The sequence below is a fragment of the Hippopotamus amphibius genome, chromosome 2, assembly GCF_030028045.1.
Source record: "Hippopotamus amphibius kiboko isolate mHipAmp2 chromosome 2, mHipAmp2.hap2, whole genome shotgun sequence".
NCBI classification, from domain to species: domain Eukaryota; kingdom Metazoa; phylum Chordata; class Mammalia; order Artiodactyla; family Hippopotamidae; genus Hippopotamus; species Hippopotamus amphibius.
Window position 1 is genome coordinate 206,545,901 of NC_080187.1, and position 22,657 is coordinate 206,568,557.

Sequence of the window (22,657 nt, forward strand, 5' to 3'; positions counted from 1 at the left end):
TCTTGTGTGTGTGTGTGTGTGTGCGCACGTGTCTGACTTTGGGTATGCGCACCCACCAGCAATGAACAGCAGCCTTACCCATAGGTGGCGTAAGCAGCTGCTTGTTTCTAGACTTCACCTGCAGCCCCAAAGCAAGAGTTTGCCTGCCGTCACAGGCAGCAGTTCTATAATTTCAGCATGCATTGGGGTCCCCTGGAAGGCTTGTTAAAACACAGATCCTGGGCCCCACACCCAGACTTTCTAGTTCAGTAGGCCTGAGGTGAGGCCTGAGACTTTGCATTTCTAACAAGCTTCCAGGTGATTTTGATGCAGCTGGTTAATGGACCACGCAAGGAGAAAGTCCTAGGTGCAGGCAGAAGATGGGGAGGGGGTGAACCAGGGAGACAGCAGGAGCTGCCGAGGCCTGTCTCACGTCCAGGCTCATCTGACCTGGGCTGGGCTTTCTGCCTTCATGCAGGGCCCGGAGATGAAGGCCTGGCCTGTGTGGCCCTCCAAACCACTGTCAGCTCACTCTTTCCATACACCCTCACTGAGCGCCCATTAGGGACAGACTCTAGGCTGGGCACGGGGAGGCCATAGGGAAGAGACGTGTCCATGCATTCAGAGGAAAGAGCCTTGTATGGAAATGATCCCACAGTGCAGCAGTGCACACTCTTATCCAGAGAGCTATGCGTGTGTGCTTGTGTCTGTGCCTTTCTCTGTATGTATGTGACTGTGTATATGCTGTATGTGTGTGTGTCTATGCCTTTCTCTGTATGTATGTGACTGTGTATATGCTGTATGTGTGTGTGTCTGTGCCTTTCTCTGTATGTATGTGACTGTGTATATGCTGTATGTGCATGTGTCTGTGTCTTTCTCTCTGTGTGAATCTGTGTGTGTGTATCAGCAAGGGTTTGGAGCTCTGTTTTTCTGAGCACCATCCTGGACAGGAGGTGCTGGGGGACAGGAGGATACTGGAGGAAGGATGTTGAGCGGCAACAACCCCTAAGCAGATCCGGGGCACAGAGCTGGTTTGCTTTTTCTCTTGGAGCCTGGTCTCCCCCTCCTGGCCCCCAGCTTCGGGCCCATAGATCCTGTAGCTAGACCCAGTCTGCTCCAGTTTTTGTCAGTCAAGCCATAAAGCAGCTTTAGGCTGAACTAAGTGAAGGCAAAGTCTGAACTGAGTGAAGCCCCTGAGACCTCTGCGGGTTCACGGACAGACAAAGGCTGAGCCACAATAGCCGGATCAAAGTACAGAAGAAAAACAGGAACTTGGGAGTCAAAAGCCTAATCCTGGCTCTGTTGCTAATTCTGATGTGTGATCTTGGACAAGTAATCACCCAAGTGACCCTGGACTTCAGTGTCCCCACCTGTGCAACTGGAGTTTGGACTGAGTGAGCGCTGAAGCCCCCACCAGCTCTTACGAGGTTTGATAAGAGGCTGACAACAAGCACTGCAAGAGAGGAGAGAAAAGAAGAGATGACAGCTCCAAAGAACCTCACCAGAAACCAGGAGGGGAGCCAGAGAAGCTGCCTGACCACCAAGACTAGATAAGGAGCGCAAGGTAGACAGAAGAGGAAGCTGTGAGGGAGGTAAACCAGAGGACCAGAGGTCCAGATCAGGGTAATCAGCTGCTTTCCGAGGCCTCTACTCTATGGAACCCCAGAGTATGTGAAAGAGGTCTCCCCAGCCTCCCAACTGCACCTTTCTCTTCTCCTTCTGTAGTGGGAGGCAGGGAAGCCTATAGGGTGAGGGCTTGGCAGTGGAGCCCTTTAGGCCATGATTCCTGCCTAGGTGTCCTTGCTTGGCCCAGAACTCACACTGAGGCCCCATTTATCCTGCCCAGTAGCCAGAGGGTATTGTCATTGTTGGCACAGGCTGAGAGACTGTGAGCTAGAATCCCTGGGTTCTGATTACAGCCCTGCCATTTGTGTCTCTCTAGCTCATCTCCTCCCACCTCCCCCATCAAAGAATCCTTTCCAGTCCCCAAGTGGGACTGAGCTGTGAGCTGCACAGGGCTAGATTGGTGGAATCTGAGCCCACCCCCTCCCCCTGCTCCCAGGACTCCTTTGAGGGAGAGGCGGCTGCTCTCCTTGGCCAGGAATTTAGGATAGTCAGGGCTTGGGAGGCGGCCACAGATCTGGACTGTCCAGGGCCTGGCCTAGGTGGGTCAGCGCCAGCCATGAGTGGCCCCCTGGGGCTTCTGCAGGCCAGGCTAGTCTGCCGCAGCTCCAAGCCCCTTGCTTGGAACACACTGGAAACCCATCAATCACTCCCACCCCTATCCAGGGGATTGAGGGGCTTGGAGCTCAGTTTAGCCAGGCCATCTGTGACCCAAGCCTATGGCCAGGGGTCCCCACCCTGCTGAGGGGAAAGGAGCTTGGGAACACTGGGAGGGGTCTGACATGATGCTGGTGGCTCCAGAGGAAAGTGCTCTGTCTCTAATACGCTCTCTGACCACTCCTCCCATGCTCCCATCATCGCCCCTCTGTGGCCTGAGGGGGCTTTGCAGGCCTGGGTAGGGACTAGCTGCTAATGATCCCTGGGGACTGGAGGACTTGACTGCAGCTCTGAGTGACCCTCAGGGACTGCTGACCCTGTATGTATGGGAGCCTAGAGTCTACGGGAGTGGGAGAGCTTGCTCTCTGACCCTGTTGTTCTCCTCCCTGTCCTAGAGAGTCTGTCACTGTTCCAACCCAATGCCTTCATAGTTTCATTCCCCAGCTTCCCATCTTGAAATACAGCCCTTCCTCTCCACCCATGTCAATGTCCCCCATCTCAGCCTCCTCCCTCCTGCCCTCTCTGACCACCCAGGCCCACCCTGACTATTCCTTCTCAGGTCTCAGATGATAGTGTTCAGCACCCTCTAATTTACAAGGCAGCTTCATGCCCATCATCTCATCTTCAGCCTCACACCAGCTGATCTGCAAGGCAGAGATGACCACACCCATTTTACAGAGGGAACACTGAGGCTCAGAAAGGTGAAGTCCCTCAAAGTAGGTCTTCAACTCAGAGTTGCCCCTGGGAACCAGTGACCTAGTGTAGACCTCGTCATGGGGTGCCCTCAGCTCAGATGAGCCATCAAGGAGACGACACTCCAGCCGTATGCTCCTCAGTGAGAACATGCTAGAACACCCTGGCTCTGCCTGCCTGGCACACACACCCTGCTTCCCATACATACACTAATTTCAAAAATGTCCCCATCGAATGTGATCCAACTACCTATCTCATCCTGTGGTGGATTACATATGGCCACAAAGTCTTTGCAACTCTCTTATTATGAGGTGGAGTCTCTTCACTCACCCCTTTGATTTGGGCTGACTTTGTCACTTGCTTCGAACAAAGGAATGACAGAAGTGACACTCAAGAGACCTTGCTGTCTTTACTCCCTAGGAACACTGTCCTGAGACCACCGTATAAAGAAGTCAATCTATGCTACTAAAGGATGAGAGACCACATGAAGGAGAACTGAGGCCCCCATCCAACAATCAGACATGAATGAGGTCATCTTGAGCTTTCCACCTCAGCAGATGCATACGTGAGCCAGGTAAGACTAGCAGAATCGTGAGAAATAATAATCATTGTTGTAAGCCTCTGAGTTTGGGGGTGATTTGTGGTACTGTAATAGATAACTGATATACGTGCTAAGAGTAAAAGATCTCTCAGTTGCAAGAGACAAAAGCACAACTCAGATTGGATTATGCAGGAGAAAAATCTAGTGGTTGTCATAACTGAAGTCCTGAGGGAAATTGGATCCAGGGACTCAAACAACATCATCAGGGCTGCTCTCTTTTTCCCTTTCTCAACTGCTTCCTCTGAGATGGCTAAGGAGACTGTAGCAGAGTCTGTATTTTCCCAAGCTGGCTGCAACGATAGCTCTCATTGCACATGTTCTTGTACAAGGTGACTGCCCTACTCTGCTATCAAGAGGTAGAATCTAACTCCCCTCCCCTTGAATCCGAGCTGGCCTATGACTTGCTCGTAACCAAGAATGAGGTGAACTTCTAAGGCTTGGCCAGAAAAGGTCATACAGCTTCTGTTGAGGCTCAAGCGCAGGTTGGAAAAGAATTTCCAGACACAAGACAGAATGTAAGGAAGATAGAGTTTATTAGAGAGAAGGGACACTGTAAAGACAGTGGGATGACTTCCTGGCAGACCAAGGAGAGCCGACCCTTTCGTGGGCTTGTAGCCAATTTTATACCCTCAAGGCAAAGAAAATTCCTGCTAGGAAAATGGCATTAATCGATTGGTCAGTACCCCATAAGGCAAAGGGTGTCATTAAGTGATAGGTCAGGTTGCTAAAGTTGGATACTTTACCTAGTAAGGAGTTGGGGGGAGGTGCTCTATTCAGCCAAGGTCTTGGGGTGGGGGAGAGGCTCTTCGGCCAAGGTCCAGAGAGCCCTTGCTGACAGCTGCTACTGGACTCAGTCCAGGTGCGTCTTCTGTTCTGCATCTTTGCAGTAGGGCTCCACAGCTTCCACTTGGAATGTTTGCTCTGGGGAAAGCCAGCCAACTACCCTGAGACCACCAAACCAGAGAGGCCTGGTATGTGTTCTGGTGGGTAGTCCCTGCTGAGCCCAGCTTCCAGCCCTCACCACCAAGGCACCAATAATGTGACGGTAGCTGTCTTGGACCCTCTAGGCCAGACCAGCTCATCTACCAGATGTGTGCCAATGAGAGCCCTCAATCAAAGTCATAGAAAAGAGAGTTGCCCAGTCAATCCCCACATGAAATCCTGACCTACAGAATTCAGGGGATATGGTAAAATGATTGTCACTTAAGCCACTAAGATTTGGGGTAGTTTGTCACACAGCAACTGGAACAGATGCCATTCCCATGGAGTATCTTCTGGAGGATCTAGACTCCCTTCTAGCACATCTCAAATCTCCAGTGGAAAAAGCATGTCTCTTCCCCCATCGTTCCAGCAGAAGCCCTGGGAAAGGCTCTCATTGGCCGATTCCTGACCCAGTCCCTGTAACCATGAGGGTGGAAAGCTCTGATTAGCCCACTTCCAGGGGGAGGGGTAGATCATCCTGCTGGAATCACATGCACTGATTTTTCCCAAAGGAAAATTGTGGTGCTGTCACCAGAAGTAGGAAGAATGGATGCTAGGAAGTAAAAAATGACACGTACCCACCTGAAATACAACCACAAACACAAGCACCACTTTCCTGGTAGGAGTCAACCCAAAATGTCTAACTACTACTTGATACCAGTAGTTGAACCTTGATATCAAGAGACCACTTTAATAGCTGTCAACCTCAACATTTACCCTCCCTTTGTTCTGCTGCAAACCTACCCATGTGTGACTTTCCTCTCATCCTATAACCACATTGGCACACTCCAGAAGAGTTGAGCAAAACTGAACTATAATAACAACTCCAGCTAAGAAAACGGAAGAAAAAGAAAGAAACCCTTAGAACTATGCAAGCCACAGGGGTTGCTGCATGCCCTGCCGCCGGCTGGTCAGCACCTGGGCTTGTAAGGGTGCGCTTAATCGATGCAGGTTGTAGGTGGGAGCAGGTTCCCCAGCAAATGCCCCAAAACATGGCCAGCAGAGCCCTCCACCTCGTGTCGTATGCTCACTGTGGCCATCACAGAATGCCCTTCAAGTTTAAAAAAAACAGGTCGCCTCACCATCCTTGTGGTGTACTCACCATGGTCACAGCCTTGAGTTCAGACCTGGCGTCTCCAGTGCTCCCCATGCTTACTTACCACAAGGGGCCCACACCCACAGAAGCCCCAGTGCTTCCACCACTGATGCGGGAGTCCTGCTGTGTCGCCATGATGTTCCCCAAGCTGTCACGTGTGCTCACAGTCACCACAGTTCTATAGTTTGCTCCCACCCTGTGACATTGTCATGTTCACTGCACAAACCAGTGAGTTCATATTCTAATGTGGAAGTCTTAGTGTCCCCACAGTGCCCCCCACGTTTCTCACAGACACCCACGTTCATGATTTTATATAGGATTACTGGGTACCTCCTTACCAGGGAGTCATTGCAAGGGTGTTCACACTCCCCTCCTGGACTAGTCACACTCAGTGCGATGTGTTCACCCTGGCAGTTCATCAGGCTCATCCCGAAGCATCTACTGGACTCTGCTGCTTGCTTCCCGTAACCTGAGCCGTCTTCCCCTCAGAGGCCCCAGGTAGCTCTGGGTGTGGTACAGCTTCAGCTCAGGCCATGATGCTGGCAGCCCAGAAGAACCTGCGGTAGTGACGGGGGCGGCCTCGGTCTGGGGTGAGGCGAGGCGGATGCCGGGTAGTTGTCCTCTCTGGCTGTACATCCCTGGGACCTGTGGCTGTTTAGTGGGCTAGAGTTGTGGAAAGTTGAGTAGAAGGAGCCTCCCTCTTTCCAAGCAGAATCTTTCATCCACACAACGCCTGGGTCATAGGGATTCGGGACTCCAGATGGCCTGGGTGAGCAGACAGGGAAGGGGAAACGGAGGTTAGAAAGGTCTTGGTGAGCAGGTTTAGCCAGACATAGTGGGACAGAGGGAGAGAGACAGACAGACACGGGCCTGTACAGACCATTCTTAGTGGGTTGGCTTTTTGTTCCCAGAAGCAAAGCAGTGTTCAGGGTGGCTGAATTGGCGCATCTTTCCCCCCAGGAGAACAAGAGCTTTGAGGACTGAATGTGGGCCAGTGACAAGGAAGGGAAGAAGAAATTTGAATCCCATTTCCCATTTTTAAAAACTGAAGCATAACTTTCATTCTGTAAAAGTCACCCTTTTGAGTGGAAAGTTCTATGATTTTTCACAAATGCAAATAATCTTGCAACCACCATCACCATCAAGATACAAAACACTTCCATCACCTCAGAAGCTCCCTTTGTGGTTGGGCCCCTGCCCCATCCTCAACTGCTGGCCACCAGTGGTCTGTCCTCTTTCCCTGTCATTTTGCCTTTTTGAGAATGTCCTGAGATGGAATCCTTTGGGATAAGCCTTTTAAGTCTGCCTTCTTTCACTTAGTATAATCATCCATGTTGTTGCATGTGTCAATAGTTCATCCCTTTTTACTGCTGAGTAGTGTTCTACCGTATGGATGGGCCATGGTTTCTTTGTTCACCAGGTGAAGGACATGTGGGTTGTCTCCAGTTTTTAGCAATTATGTTTTAGCTATGGATATTAGTGTATAGATTTCTGTGTAAATATGTTTTTCATTTCTTCTGGGTAAATATCTAGGAGTGGGATTTCCGGGTTATAAGTGAAGTGTACGTTTTTGTTTTGTTTTTTAAGATCTATTTTATTATTTATTTATGTAGGCTGCATTGGGTCTTCATTGTTGCACACGGGCTTTCTCTAGTTGTGGCGAGCGGGAGCTGCTCTTTGTTGTGGTGCGCGGGCTCCTCACTGCAGTGGCTTCTCTTGTTGCTGAGCACGGGCCCTAGGTGCACACAGGCTTAGCTGCTCCGTGGCATGTGGGATCTTCCCCGCCCAGGGATCGAACCCATGGCCCCTGAATTGGCAGGTGGATTCTTAGCCACTGCGCCACCACCAGGGAAGCCCTGCGAAGTGTATGCTTAACTTTATAAGAAATTGTCAAGCTGTTTCCCGGAGTGATTGTCCCATTTACTTTCCAGCCAGCAGCATGAGAGTTCCAGCTGCTCGGCAGTCTCATCAGTAGTGGATACTGTTAAAGTTTCATGTTTGACTGTTTCTAAATCTTTCCCATGGTTGTGTAGTGTGTCTTGTTTTAATTTGCATTTCCCTGGTAACCAATGATGTTGAGCAGCTTTTCGTACTCTTATTTGCCATTTCTATGTCTTCTTTGATGAAGTATCTGTTCAAATATTTTGCCCATTTTGTAATTAGGTTGTTTTCTCATTATTGAATTTTGAGTGTACTTTATATATTCTAGATACAAGTCTTTTATCAGATATGTGTTTTGAAAATATTTTTCCTCAGTCTGTAGCTTGTCTTTTCATTTTCTTAACAGTGTCTTTCGAAGAGAAGTTCTTAATTTTGAAGTCCAAATTGTCAATTTTTTTATTTTGTGGATTTCTGCTTTTGGTATTGGATCTAAAAATGTTTGCCAAAACCACGGTCACAAAGATTTTCTCCTATGTTTTCTCTAGCATTTTTTTTAACTTTAGGTTTTACCTTTAGGTCTGTGATTCTTTTCTTTTTTTTAATTTATTCATTGGCTGTGTTGGGTCTTTGTTGCTGCGCACAGGCTTTCCCTAGTTGTGGTGAGCGCGGGCTACTCTTCATTGTGGTGCACAGGCTCTTCGTTGCGGTGGCTTCTCTTGTTGCAGAGCACAGGCTCTAGGTGCGTGGGCTTCAGTAGTTGTGGCACATGGGCTCAATAGTTGTGGCTCACGGGCTCTAGAGCATGGGCTCTAGAACACAGTCTCAATAATTGTGGCACACGGGCTTAGTTGCTCCACGGTGTGTGGTATCTTCCTGGGGTAGGGATCGAACCCATGTGTCCTGCATTGGCAGGTGGATTCTTAACCACTGCACCACCTAGGAAGTCCCTGTGATTCATTTTTAACTAGCTTTTGCACACGGTGCAAAGTGTGAGTCAAAGTTCATTTTTTTGTGTGTGGATGTCCAATTGTGTTTACACTATTTGTTGAAAAAACTTTTTTCTATTGACCAATCCCTACCCTAACCCCTTCTTTAAAAAAAAAAAAAAGACACTGTGGCTCTTCAAGGCCTTGATGCCAGCACCCTAAAGCCTTTTCTATGCACAAAGGTCAGCAGCATAGCAGGTATGAATGCCTCTCTTGCCTGATCCCGAAACAGGACAGCCTATGCCCAAATAAGACACAGCTTTTTCAGCGGAACAGCTCTTTTAGCTTTTATTTACAGCCCTTCTGCTTTCCCGAGAACTCAGACACGGGTCTGCTGACAACTGCCCCAGGAGACTGCTAAGACTGTCAAGCACATTGCTGGGTCCAGAACTGCTTCTCCTCTCTGATGACTCTCAGATCTCCCTGGAGGCCCCTTGAACAGAGAGGTTTTGAATCCTCTACACCCAACTAATCAGCTTCCATCAAACAGAATGGGAATGAATGCCCTGCATAGGCAGCAGCTGCCTTTACCTTTCTGGCTGCTTTCATCTGTTGTTTTCATTTGAGCCCGATCATAACCAGTGAAGGAGAAAGCACACTGTGCAAGGTGTACCAGACTTCTGCCAAGGCCTGTCTCTTGAGGAAGCTTAGGAACTTGAGTCAGCCTCGAACCCAGGCCAGCTCTCCTAATTTCCCATCCTCTGATCTTTCCATTTTCTCACCGTGGCCTCTCATACAGGATGGAGGAGAGAGTTGGCTGCTCTCTGGCACACCAGGGAGATGAGGGGGCTCCTTAGCTGGAGATCAAGAATGATGACTCACTCAGGCCATTCTGAATAAAAATGGAGGGTTGTTGTAAAGATTGCTGAAGTCCAGAGCTGGGCTGCAGCAGGCCCCTCTCTCAACAGGCTGTCTGGTGTTTCTCCTGTGGGGTATCTGCTTCTTTCTATGTGGCAGTTCCGCCTACCTCTTGCTCCTCACGGGTCCATCTCCTGCATTTTCTTAGTTCAGATTCCACCAGGAGCCATTCTGATTGGCTCAGCAAGTTGCCATCTCCACCCTATTGGGTGGAGTCTTTCCCAAGAAGCCTACTTCACCAGTCACCTGCCAGTGAGTAGATGGTTTGGGTTTAGGTCAGATGCTCAGCCTGAGCCAATCAGTGGCCACTCCCAGCCAAACACCATGGTAAGAGCTTCCCTAAGTAGGGAGCAGTGGGTCCACAGTTACAGCTAGATGGGGCTCTGGGGTGTGGTGGCACCACAGCGTTACAAGCACAATATGGGAGTTTATCCTCATACCTGAAACAGGCAGACACACACCCTGAGCACTCCAGCCCACACCTGTCTCCACCCTGTGAGCTGCTCCAGCCCCAAGAGGCTTCCCCAAGAGAGAGCCTCACCATTTCCCACCTTGAGTTGAAGAGCTCTTGGCTCCACCTGGAAATGCCGTCTTCCTTCACTTGACTGTGATCTCCTGAAGGGCAAGGCCCGTGCCTTATCTCTGTGTCCCCAGCACCTGGCTCAAGGTCATAAATTCACAGATCCACGAGAGGGGAAGGGACTTACCCAAGGCCATTCATGGAGGGAGGGGCAGAGCCATGGTGGGGCCCAGGTCTCCTGTTCCACATCTAGGTTCCTCTCTGCCTCCCGTAGGCTCCCTGGCATCTCACTGAGATGTGAAGCTAGGGGACTGCAGTCCAAATTCTGGGTCTGGTGAGGCTTCTGGCTTTGCCCTGAGACATTGAGACATCCTCCCTTGGGGATACAGGCCCAGCCCTGACACCTGAGCAGCTCTATGTCAGTTCTAGGGGTGAACGTCCTGCCCCACTTCAGGGAGATGCTCAGAGCAGACCCCCAGGCAGCCTGACCCCAGGTTCCGGAATATTCTACTTCCCACTGTGGGCCTCATGATCCATGAGGGCTGGGATGTGAGAGGGAGGCAGGCAGACAGGCTGACTCAGCTGCTCCAGCGTAGTGAGGGATCTGAGCAGCTTCAGGTGTAATGACGGCAGCCTGGATTGTGTGCCTGCTCTGCGAGTGTGCACTACCAGTGGCTGTGCCGGAGCCTGCAAGCCCGACTGGGCACGTCCTGACGCCTGTGCACACACACTCAGCTCTGACCGCCAAGCACAATGTGACCTTGGGCATTTCACCTCCCCTCTTGGGACCTCAGTTTCCTCCACAGTAAAATGAAAGGATTAGATGGGCCCTAGAGCTCCCTCCTCTTCCTCTTCTTTTTCCTCTTCCACCCATGCTCCTTACACCACCCTCCGGACCCTTCTTCCTGTTTTCAGCAGAGCAGCACCCTGTCCCTGCAGATCTCCAGCTACGGGGGCCTCATCTTCTACCTCCAGTTCTTATTAAAACCTTTCTCTTAAAGGAACAGCTCTCTCACTAAGAATGCTAGTACATTCTCCACTACCTTGTACATGTGTATATGTTTATATGTAATTTTGTGACAAGTGTGTCTGTACAAGTGTGTATATGTGATGGGCAGAGGGAAAGGGAGAGATGGCAGGGCCCCCATGGGGAGAATGGGTCCATTTGAGTATGTCTCTGTGTCTTTTCCAAACACAGAGATTGGCTTTTAAGGGCATGTACCCACACTCCAGCTTTGTGAACATTCTTTGAATATCTATTTGTAGCAAGACTCAGCCAGGTACCACCTCCTCTAGGAACTCTTCCTCGTAGCCCAGGGCTGAGCTAACTACCCCTCTCCTGCCTTCTACAAGCCCTGTGCCCTGTGCAATCCTCCAGCAGAGCATTTCACATTCTGTTGACACTGTCTGTTTCCTTGCCTGCCCCATCTCTATGGCGAAACCCCTACAGGATGGGGACCATGTCTCACCTCCTCAGCATTGCTGCACCTGGAACCTTCAGAGCCTGTGTGGACTGGGCTGGCCTGGCCTCACGTGCTCCCAGCAAGGTATTCCCCTCAATGGCCCCACTCCCTGTGCCCACCACACTCTCTGCCGTGCAGGGTAGACCAAACCTAACACACCTATGGAGCTCTCCCCTTCGGGTTATCACCCCAGGACCTTCCTGTGGCCCAGGTGAGGCTTGCTCTAACCCTGAAGATGGAGGCAGCCTGGGATACAGGGTGTGGATGGCCTGACTGATCCTGCCTCACCCCACAGCCTCCACTGCAGGGAGCCTTCCTCCTTTTTTCTGAACTTTTTGGCCCTGGTGCAAAACTTGCTGGCACCCATGGGCTTTTAATATTTTCCGTTCCTGGCTGTTATATAATACTTCACCTCAAAAATGCATCCTCCCCCTTACCAAAGGGTGTGCCTTTCCAGTGAGAGGACCCGGCCGGGTGGGTGGAGGTGACCCACCAGGTTCTGGGGCTTGGAGGAGGCCCAGCCCAGCTCTTTGGAGACAGAGGTGGCAGAAACGTCTCCCTATTTTGGGGGAGGCCAGACTGAGGCCTCGTGGTCCCACGCCAAGCCCCACTGGAAGCCCAGATCCACGGCCAGCAGGGGGCACCCGCTCTCCCGTCTGGGACTCCAGTCCCACCCTCCCACTTGCCCTCTGACCCCGGTCAAGTGGCTTCATTTCTCTGAGCCCCTGTCCCCACCTGCACAGTGGGGATGACAACCGTGCCTGTCTTTCAGGGTCCTTGTGAGGCTCAAATGCCGCACATTCGGATCATCCGGGAGGTTTAAAACACACCCTGCGGCGCCACCCTGGGCAGTGCGGATGTAACCGGTGTGCGTGCGGCCGGGACAGCAGCGGTTTTTAAAAGCTCTCAGGTGACTCTCACTCGCCGCTGAGAACCGCTGCTCTGACGGGAAAGCCCTTCCTGCGGGGATTCTTGCCAGGCGCCGGCTGCTGCTTTGATGAGCAAGGGCACCGCGCCCCCATTTTCCCGAAAATATGGCTCCAGGGACCCCTGAATTCCACGGTCAGGGAGAAGGGAAAGCACTTCGAAAAGCCAGGTGAGGGGTCCTGCAGGCGCGCCCGTGACTTTCCAAACCAGCCCTGCCCGCAGACAGACGCCACTGAGCCCCCAGCCCGTCCCAGACACAGGCCGGCAGCCGGCGAACCTGCCCTGGCGACCCCTCTGCCGGGCGGCCAGGTCCTCCCCGGGGACCCGGCCTCCCCTCCCCAGACACAGGCCCTGAGCCCCGAGCGTGGGGCTGGGGCAGGAGGGCGCCCTGCCCCGTCCCCCGTCTCTGCGGAGAAGGCCTTGGCCACCGGAGAATGAAGGGAGGCGAGAGCCGGAGGCCCGGGGGGAGAGGGGGGAGGACGTTGGGGGCCTGGGGGAGGGCGCCCTCTGCTCTCCGCATCCTGAGGAGAGAGGATCTGCAGAAGGTTCCAGAGCCCAGAGGAAGAAAACAGCTGGAGCGCCCGGCGCCTGGGGGTGGGGTGGGGGGTGGAGGACAGCCTGCTCCTCACGGACGCCTCGGCTCCCAGGGCCCGGCCTTGGACGCAGGCAGGAGAGCAGGTTCCCTCCAGGGGGCGCTACAGCGTCCAAAGTCCAGTTTCCCCGAAGGAGACCAGAGCCCTCAGCCTCCTGGGACCCCCGTTTCCATGGGGCAGCGAACAGGCTGGGGGTTAGGGGGCTAGAGCCCCCGTGGGAGACTTGGGCCACGGGAAGGAGAGGCTGGAGACCCTGTTGTGGGGTTTGCTCACAGCCGGGGTCCCAGGCTCCCAGCCAGAGGGAGGGAGGTACGAGGAGTGGGGGGCGGGGGGCAGCACAGAAGTCAGGAAGGAGGAGAGGAAAGCTTAGTTGCCAGACTGGGCCCCACCAGAGGGGAGTCCAGAAAGAGCAGAGACCATGACCACTGAGGTAGGAGAGAGACGGGCTCCAGGCTAGGCATTTACAACTGGCCTCCCGTTTACATCTCATGAGGCAGAGAAGAAGATGAGCTCCAGGCCGGACATTCATTACCAGCCTCCTGTTTACATTTCCCGAGGCAAGAGACAAACGGGCTCCAGGACTACATATTTATGACGGGACTCCTGTCTGTATTTCGATATCTGCACGTCGATAAAAGAAAGAACAACAGGAATGGAGTAAATAGCCAGACACTGGACACTTTTATGGCAGGGACAGAGAGGGGCTAAACCCTGTCAAGAGATCAAGAGATCATACACTCCCCATTCTTGGGACAAGGGAGACATTACACATGCACAGAAAGGCTCCTTGGAGGTCAAAAAGGAGGGGGCACCATCCCATAATATATCATGCTAAAGTTTTCCCAGAGGCCTCTGGGCTGAAATCCATCTTGGAAAAATCTTGCGCATGCATGATGCAGAGGGTCCTAGGACAGGTCAGGTGTGGAAAAAGAAGCCAGATAATTGGCCAAAGGTAAACAAAGACCCAGAAGAACTGTCGTATATAAATGTCTTAACCGCCTCTTTACTGTGCCCCTCCTCATTAGGAGGGACGCCCACACCCTTTCTCTGTGGGTGTGCATCTCTGCCTTGCTTCTGTCTTAACTAAACAAACTGTTTCTCTCCGTGCTCTCTGTGTTGTTATGCTATGTCTCTAATAATAAACTTTGTGCCTGCTTTTACAGTTTTAGCCTCCGTGAGAAATGCATTTTTCATTGGTTGCAATAGCCAGGGAAAAAGAGCTTCTAGCCTCTAACCCTTGCTGGTCTGGTGGCTAGAACTCTTGGTTTTCATCCAGGCCACCCAGGTTCAATTCCTGAGCAGGGAATTAAGATCTTGCTTCACACAACTGCTTACACTGCCTTGCGGAGATCACCACCATCTCAGGGAATGCTGTGCTGCCCGGGTGTGTTTTCCAACTGAAGGCACATTAAGTGTGGTCACAGGGAGATTCTAGGATGCTTGGGCTGGGTTTGGCCTCTAGAGAAGCATCTATAGCAAGGCCATAGGGAACAGGGGACTACTGAGCTGGAAAAAGCTTCAGTCCCAAACAAGCCTGCCCCCACCCCCTGGTATCTAAGGTGGAAAATGCAGAGGCTTCAAAGCCAGCAAAACTGGTTTAAACCCTGTCTCCACCACAAATTACCTGTGTTCATTCATTCATCCTACAAATATTTTTAGCTTCTACTATGTACCAGGCCCTGAGATAGGTGCTGGGGGTACAGAAAAGAATGAAGCAGAGTCCTTATCTTTGAGGAACTTACCCCATAGACAGGGAAATGGAACCGTAAACAGATCCCCATAAAACAATGAGATCACTGCACGGGTAGTGTGGGCCACCTGTCTTGGGGTCCCTCTGGGGCATCCTTCCAAGTGTGACTCTCAGGAAAGGCTTCCTGGAGGAGGTTTTGTCAAAATTGAGTATAAGAATGAATGGCAGTTGGACAAAAAGGAAGAGAAAGCCCACTCTGGGCAAAGAAGATAGGATTAGCAAAACCCACCTGGTGTGGTGGGGACAATGAGGAGTCAGGAAGTGCTGGAAGATGCAGCACATGGCAGTGTCTCTATCAAGATTCTTAACTGAGAGAATTCCCTGGTGGTCCAGTGGTTAGGACTCTGCACTCTCACTGCCGAGGGCCCAGGTTCAGTCCCTTCTGGGGAAAGTAAAAACCCCACAAGCTACGTGGTGTAGTCCAAAAAAAAAAAGAAAAGAAAAGAAGAAAAGATTCTTAGTTGAGAGCAACAGAAACTCTCAACTAAGAATTTGACAGAAAAGAAACCCACTAAAGGGATGCGGGATCCCATACTTCTGAAAGCCTCAATTCAAAAACTCAAAGCTAAGCCTCTCAAACCCACTCAGAGACACAGCAAAGTTAGCTATGGAGGGGCCCCAAAGATCATTTTGTCCATAATCTTGGGTCCATGGATGGCTTTGGGGGAGCAAAAACGGCATAACATTTTGAATGTGTGTATGTGTATTCTTCTGGGGACAAGGTCCATAACTTTCACCAGATTCTCAAAGGAACCCATGCTGTAGGTCAGGTTCTCCCAGAAGCAAATTCTGAGATGAAGATTCAATAAAGATGATTTAGTAAAGAAATGTTCCCAGGAGAAACCAGTTAGGGAGAAGGGGAAGTAGGATAATAGAGGAAGGCGAAGAAACCAGGAAAGAGTACAATTTTGTGTGAAAACCCATCCTGGCTGGCAAGGAAGTAAGGAATACTCAGGCCAGAAAGAAACAGAAGCTAGACTTGAGAGGGCAGTGGATTCTAAGCAATGAAATCAGCTTTTACCCTGAAGACACTGTTTGAACTTAGTGACCGTGAGCCTTGATTTTTCAGCCTCATGGAAATGGGACAACATTTAGAAGTTCACGCTTAAAACTAATCATTAGGGACTTTGCTGGTGGCGCAGTGGTTAAGAATCCACCTGCCAATGCAGGGGACACGGGTTCGATCTCTGGTCTGGGAAGAGCCCACATGCCGCCAAGCAACTAAGTCAGTGCGCCACAACTACTGAGGGGCGTGCACCTAGAGCCCATGCTCCACAACAAGAGAAGCCACCACGATGAGACGCCCGTGCACTGCAATGAAGAGTAGCCCCTGCTTGCTGCAAACAGAGAAAGCCTGCGCACAGCAATGAAGACCCACTGCAACCAATAAATAAATAAAATTTTTTAAAAAAAAGAAAAAAAAATCACTAGCTGGGGGGCCTGGGACGACTTCAATGACAATAGCCTAATGGTGACTCTGCCCTTGGGGCTAGGCCTGGAACCACTTTCCCTAAAGTAGTTCTCAGAGGAAAGTAGGAACCTAAATAAGGTCAGGGGCTGTTAGACAAAAGGAAGGGGGAATGGCCTCTGGGTAGCCAAGCAGCAGAGCCTGCTTCACTGAGGGAAGAGCTCAAGTGTATGAACTTGACTCAGAGGAAACACCTTAGTGCTTGGGGGAGGCAGGGGAGTGGCAGGATGAAGAATCTGAACTCACTTCTGAGTCTGCATTCAGATTCAACCCCTATTTTGGCCTACTGGACTCATGTCTAAGTCCTAACAAGGGAAATAGTGTAATGAAAAAAATGTAGGATTTCAAGGAGCAAACCAATCTGCTTTGGGAACTCATAAAGCAAAGAGAAGCATTTTCCCCTCCATAGGGCTCTTTGCCTCAACCAAAGCAGGAAAATGTAGGGCCACAGACATGCCCTACTGGATCAGGCTGTTTGTGAGTCCATAGGAGCAATGGCCTGGGGACCCTCAGAAATATGTAGGTGGACTTTGCAGAGGCTGGAGCGGCACCTCACCCACCTCGGCAGGTAGATGCAAAGAATGGGTGAGATTTGGTGTTTATCGTTTCCATTTATATCCTAAGGCTATTGAGGCCTGGGGAGCCCAGATTCTAACAAGAATGAAAAACATCTCTTGGACTTGGTAATTAGTAGATTCTTGGTAGTTTTAGAAAGAGACTTTTCAGAGGGGTGAGAGGGCTGAAGCCAGCCTACAAAGAATGACGGAGGAAAGATGGGAGGTGAGAAAGTGGAGACATTAATTACTCTTTGGAGAAACTTGGATGTGGAGAGGAGTGAAGCGGTTACATGGCGGGCAGAAAGGGGAGGAGCGGATCCTTTTTAGAAGAGAAGAGACTTGAGCAAGTTGTTGGGCTAAGGAGAAAGAGGCAAGAGAATGAGGTCTTATAGATGTGGGGGTGAGTAAAGCTGATGGAGGAAGATCCCAGAATTAGTGGGGAGAATGGGATCCAGGAACTAGGAGAATTTGTAGAAGTGGGCATCTTTCTCCAGCAGGGCTCAGCAGGCTAGCTAGTCTCAAGAGCGGAGAAAGTGGACTCCAGGCATGATACAAGGGTGGGCTGATCCCAAGAGGATAGGGGTGCAAGGGAATCGGGGATACTGGGGAGTGAGGGATTCAAATGAACCTCCAGAGGTTCAGGCTGGGAAAGAAGGAAGCATGAGGAGAGGGGCTAAAAAGACTGGACCAGAGGTATCCAGAAAGTTAAAGTCAAGGAGGAGACTTAAGGGGATTAAGGTTGTCCACAAGTAGGAAGGTCAAAAGGCTATGTTAGGCAGTAGGATTTGACATTAAAGATTTCTAAGGAAGAGCATTGTTTAACCTTCCCAAGCCTCTCAGCCTCCCAATTTACAAAATGGGACTAAAATTCCCACCCATAAAAGTACTAAAAGCATTTTTTCTCTCTGGCAAAGCGCGTAAGTGTGGTATCTGGGACATCCAGGCACTCAGTGTTTGTGGAAGGATGAAGGAACATCTGTCACTTACCCTCTGTAAACCCCCGTTTCCTAATCCTTAATGATTGTTTGCTTGATCTATCAGTTACTGAGAGGTGTGTTAACATCTCCCACTGGACTGTGAATCTGTTTTATTTTGCTTTCCTTCATTTTTCTTTTTCGCTTTATCTATTTTGAAGTTATATTATTTGGTGCATAGAAATGTAAGATTATTCCATCTTACCGATAAATTGCACTTTTTAATCATAATGAAGTGACCCTTATAATACTCTCATAATGCTTATAGTGTCTCTCATGATGCTATTCTTTTTCTGTTAAAGTCTATTTTGACTAAAATTAATATAGCTATATCAACCTTCTATTGCTTAGTATTTGGCAGATTTTTTCATCCTTTTACTTTCAGTCTTTCTGTATTATGTTTTAGATATGCCTCTATGAATAGCTTATAGCTGGATTCATTTGCTTTGTCTAGTTTGGCAATCTTTTTCTTCTAATTGAAGCATTTAGTCCATATATATTTATTAAAATATTGCTACATACACACACATGCATTTATATATATATTTACATGTGTATATATATGTATATGTACTTCTACCTTATTAATTTGTATTTTCCCTGCCTTTTCTCAATTTCTTTTTCTATTCTTTCTTGTTTTCTTGATTATTTTTTCTTATTCCATTTTTCTCCTTTACTAGTTTGCAAATCACACTTTTTTTTTCTTTTTTGCTATTCATAGGGGTCGTACTAGAAACTTTAATATGCATATTTTGTCTAAGTTTGAAGTTAACCACTATCTTTTATTTTCTCTTAAATAAAACAAGAACCGTAGGGACTTCCCTAGTGGCACAGTGGTTAAGAATCTGCCTGCCAGTGCAGGGGACAGGGGTTTGATCCCTGGGCTGGGAAGATCCCACATGCCACAGAGCAACTAAGCCCGTGCGCCACAACTACTGAGCCTGTGCTCTAGAGCCCGAACCACAAATATTGAGCCCATGTGCCACAACTACTGAAGCCTGCGTGCCTAGAGCCTGTGCTCCACAAGAGAAGCCACTGCAATGAGAAGCCTGTGCACCGCAGTGAAGAGTAGCCCCAGCTCTCTGCAACTAAAGAAAGCCCGTGTGCAGCAACAAAAACTCAACATAGTCAAAATAAATTAATTAATTAATTAATTAATTTAAAAAAAAAGAATCCACCTGCCAATGCAGGGGACATGGGTTCGATTCCTGGTCCAGGAAGATCCCACATGCCGTGGAACAACTAAGCCTCTGCACCACAACTACTGAGCCTGAGCTACAGAGCCCACAAGCCACAACTACTGAGCCTGTGTGCTGCAACTACTGAAGCCCATGCACCTACAGCCTATGCTCCACAACAAGAGAAGCCACCGCAATGAGAAGCCACTGCAATAAGAAGCCTGTGCATCACAACAAAGAGTAGCCCTGCTTGCCACAACTAGAGAAAGCCCACACACGACAACAAAGATCCAATGCAGCCAAAAAATAAATAAATAATAGAATAGAATAGAATAGAATAGAACAAGGATCTCAGAACTATAATCACCCCTCTTTTAACTTATATATTACTGCCTATATTTATTTGAATTTTATCTTTTTTTAAGCTTATAAGACATTGTTAATATTGTTTATACGATATTAGTTTTTACTCATATAGGTACCACTTTCTTTGCTCTGCAATCCTTCTTGTCTTTAACTCCTTCCACCTGGAATCACTTTCTTTCTGCCTGCTGGTGGCAAATATAGTTTTTGTTCATCTCATCATGTCATTATTTTTTCTTATTCTTAAAATATCTTTTCACTAGTTTTAGAATTCTTGGTTGACTGTCATTTTCTCTCAGCACATTGAAAATATAATTCTACTATTTTCCAGCTATTAAGAAATCAGCTCTTTTAGTCTAATTGTCACTACTTTGAAAATACTCTGTCCTTAAGACTTTATCTGTCTTTGGTAATCTGCATTTTCACTATGATATGTCTACTTGTGGATTTCTTTTTATTTATTCTTTTGAGGATTTACCAAGATTCTTGAATGTACAAATTGATGGATTTCTGGATGAGTCTCAGCCACTAACTATTCAAATATTACTTCCGTCCCATAGTCTCTCTCCTCTCCTTCTGAATCCTCTGATTATATGTATTTTAGACCATCTCACGCTATCCTCCATGTCTTTTAACTATTCTTTCATGTTTTCTGTCTTCTTATTTCTCTGTGCTGCATTTTAGAGAATTTCTTCAGGTCTATCTTACACGTCTAATTTTATTGTGTCTGATATATTCAATTGTATCTAATCTTCTATTAAACACAACCATTGAATTTGTAAATTTAGTTACAATATCTTAAATTTCTAGAGGGACATTCTATTTTTTGTTCAGATATACTTAGCCCTTCTTCAGAGTATCTTGTTCCTTTCTCAAATTTTCAAGCTTTTCTTCTACTCTTTCAGCATTTTGCTGTTGTTGTTTTGCTTTGTTGTTGTTCTGTTTTGTTTTTGGCTGCGTTGGGTCTTTGTTGTTGCATGCAGGCTTTCTCTAATTGTGGTGACTGGGGACTACTCTTCCTTGCAGTGCACAGGCTTCTCACTGAGGTGGCTTCTCTTGTTGTGGAGCACAGGCTCTAGATGTGCAGGCTTCAGTAGTTGTGGCACTCAGGCTTAGTAGTTGTGGTGCATAGGCTTAGTTATTCCATAGCATGTGGGATCTTCTTGGACCAGGGATCGAACCTGTGTCCCCTGCATTGGTAGGCGGATTCTTAACCACTGCACCATCAGGGAAGTCCCTCTTTCAGCATTTTAAACATAGTTATCTTATACTATTTGATAATTCCAATATCTGAAGTCAAAGTAGACTTGTTGCCACGTCTGTTGTTCCCTTGAGTGTTCTGTGATTTTCAACTAGGAGCTACTGTTTCTTTGGAGTATTCTCTGTGGGAATTCTTGAGACCTGCGATGAAGGTGGGTTTTTCCAAGAGGGTTTGCATTTGATATACCAGATGCTTAAGGTGTTACTAGATTGGGCCCACTTTAAATTAAATGCTGGACTGAAAATTTTCAGACCACTTAAGTAGTGTGAATTTGGGATTCAAATGACATAGGTATGCCTTGTAGCTGTGAATATGCAGGGGCTATTTTATTTTCTCCTGAGAAAAGGGAAATTAAGATGGGCATCTTTCTTTTCATTCTTTTGGGAGGTGGTGGTACTTCTATCTGGTTCATTCACTTAAGTCCCAATCTTATGTGAGGAAAGTCTTATCAGACTTCCCATCTTAGAGAGGTCTTGAGTTCCTCTCAGTAGTGTGATAGAACTGGCTCCTACCAGCTCAGAAGAACCAATACTTAGGAATATCGCAAATCAATTCCTGGTACCATTGAGAGCTTGAAATTGGCTATGGTGGGAGTATTTACGCCATGGAATTCAGCATACACTAAAAACAGGGTACTTTGTTTTGCTGGAAAGCCAGTTACTGGTTTCTCTCATATTACCCCACCCCATACAACCAAGTTCAAGTTTACTGAGTTACAAAATAAAAATGATAAAGTTTCAGCTGTGCAAGATGAAAAAGTTCTAGGGATCTGCTGTACAATATCGTGCTTATAGTTAACAATACTGTACTGTACACTTAAAAATTTGTTAAGAGCGTAGATCTCATTATATACACATATAGAGAGAGAAAGAGTGCGTGAGAGAGAGAAAGAAGGGGGAGAGGGAGGGAAGGAGGGAGAGAAGGAGGAAGGGAGGGAGATATCGCAACAATATAAACAAACAAACAAAAGAGCTCAACTTACCTCTTTGGATTCTTGAGTTTTTTGGCCTGAGTATTCCTCACTTTCTTGTCAGCTCATCAGTGCATTTTTAAAAGTTTTTTTTCCTTTTATCCAGAATTGTTTGCAGAATGAAGCTTATTTACGGTAACATGTCCAACTTTTTACCAGAAAATGAAGTGTTTGCAGTTTCTTAACCTAGAAATTGAGATTGTTGTGCTAAATCAGTAGTTCTTAACACTTTGAGGACATCAGTTTTTTTAAAATTTGATAAAAATTGGAACCTACAGACCCTCTCCCCAGGAAAATACACACACGCAGAGGAAATGTGTGGTTTTGCTCCCCTGAAACCACACATGGGCCCAAGATTAAGAAACCCCCAATGACATGAATGCTCTCTGAGGTTCCTGCCAGAGCTAATTTTTGATGGCCCTGCCATGTTCTCTGCCCTGAGTTTCTGTGACTCTTCCCCTTGGGTAAGTACAAGGCGTATAGACTTCTGGATTGAGGTTTCCAGGATCTCCAGAGCCTCTTAAGGAAGGAAAAACTGAGAGCTGTCAACCAAAACTTACATAGAGCTAAAGCACAGGCAATATTCCTTCAATCAGACCTTTCCACATTTACTCATTCAATGAGTATTTCCTGGACCCTGTTCCAATCTACTGCTATGTAGCAAATCATCCCAAAACTTAGTGACATATAATAATAACAACAATCAGTTATTTTATCATCTCTCACCATTCTAGGAGTAACTAGGTTCAGCTAGGTAATTCTCACTCAGAGTCTCTCTCTTGGTTGCAGTCAGATGGCAGCTGAGGCTGGAATCATCGCAAAGCCTTCCTCAGTACATGTCTACCAAGTTGATACTGCCTGTTGGCTAAGTTCTCAGTGGAGCTTTTAGTTGAAACATGCACCCTCTCTGTGTAGCCTGGGCATCCTCACAGCATGGCAGTTGGTTTCTAAAAGGGATCATTCAAAAAGAAATCAAGCCAGGAGGAAACCATATTACCTTTTATGGCCTAGCACTGGATGTCACACTGCATTGCTTCTGCCACATTCTGATAACTAGATGTGAATCATTAGACAAGCCCGTATTTAAAGGGAGGCCAATTAGACTCTACCTCTTGATGGGAAGGGGGTCAAAAAATTTGCACGTTTTAAAACCACAACATACTCCTTCCGTGTGCCAAGCACTGGACAAGGCACTTGTGATGCAGTGGTGAGTTATACAAACCCTCCCTTATGGTCCAGTGGTAGAGATAAACACTATTATCATAGTATTACAAATAT

The 22,657-nt window shown here is 48.1% G+C and overlaps 1 protein-coding gene across 1 annotated transcript in view; it reads right to left on the reverse strand.

The window, feature by feature from the left end:
* CILP (cartilage intermediate layer protein) overlaps nucleotides 1-22,313 on the reverse strand; it is a 36,872-nt gene extending 14,559 nt beyond the window's left edge. The window contains 3 exon segments of the mRNA XM_057722865.1: nucleotides 5,969-6,395; nucleotides 21,392-21,565; nucleotides 22,106-22,313. The gene's annotated coding sequence lies outside the window, so the exon portion shown is untranslated.
* Between the last annotated feature and the right edge of the window lie 344 nt (nucleotides 22,314-22,657).